The sequence below is a fragment of the Scyliorhinus torazame genome, chromosome 15, assembly GCF_047496885.1.
Source record: "Scyliorhinus torazame isolate Kashiwa2021f chromosome 15, sScyTor2.1, whole genome shotgun sequence".
Classification (NCBI taxonomy): Eukaryota; Metazoa; Chordata; class Chondrichthyes; order Carcharhiniformes; family Scyliorhinidae; genus Scyliorhinus; species Scyliorhinus torazame.
In genome coordinates, this window is record NC_092721.1 from 15488968 (window position 1) to 15491865 (window position 2898).

Genomic DNA, 2898 nt, shown 5'->3' on the forward strand with positions numbered 1-2898 from the left:
GTATTTCCTACGTTACTACTGGAATGATGATACATCAGAAAGTACTTTATTGAGTGCAAAGCGTTTTGGGTTGTTTTGAGGTTCTAAAAGGCGCTATGAAAATGCAACTTCCTTCTATTAACCTGTGTTTATTAATAGAATGTCTTGTATGTTAATGGAAACTAAATGTTCTAACCTGACATTTTTCTTATTTTCTATGCCAATGAATTCTACGCAGCCTCAAACAATTAGGTGGATGGTTGCCACTGGGTCATGTTCCCCTGAGTTTCCATACCTCCAGTACAAGGACACCCACAAGCAAGAAATAAATATGGCTGACATTGATACTGACAACTGGCAGGCAGTTGGTGAAGACTGCGACCTCTGGAAGCTGACTGTTTGGAAGGGCAGAAATGGAAAGGAGGACCCTGGGAAAACAAAGATCAACAAATCATGTCCCTTCTCAGGCTACTGTCCTCCTCAGCAGCAAATGTAGCAGAGATGGTCATGCCAGAGTGGGGCTCTTGTCCCACACCAAGACGAGCTGAACTCAGAGTTGACCACCATGGCACAAACCTTCATATTATTGCCAACATACAACATTCTTTTCAGGCATACTCACTATCCGAACAACATGGCCCAAAAGTATGGAGATCAGGAAATGTTTCCTGTTAACTTGTTTCACATTCGAGCAACAGGGTGGTGCAGTGGGTAGCCCTGCTGCCTCATGACGCCGAGGACCCGGGTTCGATCCCAGTCCAGGGTCACTGTCCGTGTGGAGTTTGCACATTCTCCCCTTGTTTCCGTGGGTCTCACCCCCAGAGCCCAAAACTATCTGCAGGGTAGGTGCATTGGCCACACTAAATTGCCCCTTAGTGGGGGAAAAAAAGAATTGGGTCGTCTAAATTTATAAACAAGAAACCTCTTTCGCATTGATTATTGCTCAATGCAAAGTGTGTGGGCAACATGTATCATAAATTGCGTGTACAGCATATTTAGACATGATAAGCATTCCAGTTGCAAATAACAACTAGAACTTTCACCATACTTCCATCTTAAAAGAACCATTCAAAAAGATAAAGAACTCTTTAGAGACGAGCATCAAGGTATTTGCTCCTTTCCTCGTGAACACTGAGGAGTAGGTTGACCACTCATTGTGCACTCTAAAATTCACATCTACAATTTTACAGAATTCCAAGCTTCATCCGCCAGGACCGGAAGATTCTGCCAGAAGCCAATGATGAGCTGCCCCCATCACGGGAAAACCCGCCACAGCAGCGTCGGAAAATTCCGGCCTGATGTCAATGCTCCATAAAGAGAGGTCCATAGGCAGGAAGGGCAGCCCCCATGCCCCCTCCAATCCCGCTGAGGGGACTTTCCCTGTGGTTGGCCACTTGAGTTTAAATTTGGACGTAAGCATGAGGACACCTCCACCTTGAAGCTCGGGAGCTCGTCCACCTGCCTCTGCGGTATCACCTTGCCGCCTTTGTAATTGCTCAGCTGGTCTGCAGGGGGCTCAGTTAGGAAGTTGTCCAAAGTAAAATTGCCAGGCTGTTTCTGTTGCTGGCAAGTATGGGATTCGGACTTCCGTTTTTGCTCTCAACATCAGGGTCTTGTCGTCTGGGATATAATCCAGTCCATTGGGTCAGTGAACAGCCTCAATCCTGGCCTAATCATGGGTGGGTGGTCACTCTTGAAGCAGCTAAAGATGCTTGGATCAAGGACGCTTCCCTGAGGGACTCCTGCAATAGTGTCCTGTGTCTGTATTGACTGACCTACAACATATACAGTCATCTTAATTTGTTTATTTTCAACCCTAGGAGAGTTTTCCCTTTTGAGTCCCATTGCGTTAAGTTTCTCTTGGACTTCCTGGGGCATGACTTGTTGCGTGTGGCTATGGTTCTGAGGGAGTGCTGCTATTCAGCCTTTGTGTCCATGTTTGCATTGTGACTGTAATAGAGCCCAAGGCCAAGTCGTTCTGGTAGGGCCTGAACTGAATCAACGAGCAGCTTATTGATGAGTTAGCATTAACTGTTTGAACTACTAAAGTCTCCTCTCATTCTCATTGTGAAAAGTTAAGGTTTCCGTTTAAGTGCTTTCCTACTACATAACAAAAAATCACAGCCAATTAGAAAACACAGCCGTGGCAGGACGATACTGCCACTCTCCATCAAAATTGACTATTTTTCAGTGAGTCTTTCCCTTCAGGGGGTTGCCCTCAAACTGCACTCTGACTGTCATAACCTGTTCTGTCGCTGCTTCCATCAAATACATCTGCATTGGGCGGCACGGTGGCGCAGCGGTTAGCACTGCTGCCTCACGGCGCCGAGGACCCGGGTTCAAATTCGGCCCCGGGTCACTGTCCGTGTGGAACTTGCACATTCTCCCTGTGTTTGCATGGGTTTCGCCCCCACAACCCAAAGATGTGCAGGGTAGGTGGATTGGCCACGCTACATTGCCCCTTAATTGGAAAAAAATAATTGGGTACTCTAAATTTATTTTTAAAAAGTATAGTAAAAGGTCCAGGCTAGTTGCCATCTCATGTTTAGGTCTTTTTCTGTCTCAGCTATAACCCTGGCTCTGGGTCATGTGCTGCACCCTCAGAGATATCAGGGGCTGAATTCCTCGCAGCCCTGTGCCGAAATCGCGTTCGGAGCGGGGGCAGAGAATGGACGTTTACGAGGAATCGGGAGCGGCGCCGCTCGGGAGAATCGCCCGGGAATCGCTCGCACGCGTTCTAAGTGGCACAGGTAGGGGACCATTGACAGAGGTCCACCCCCTCCCCCATGATTCTCTGCGCAAAACTGGCCGAGTTCCCCACGGCGTAGTTCTAAGCACATATCGGCTGTCAGGAACCTTGGGTGGTGGCTGCTCTGGTGGGGGACGGGGTGATCGATCACCGGGGGGGGGGCCCTCATG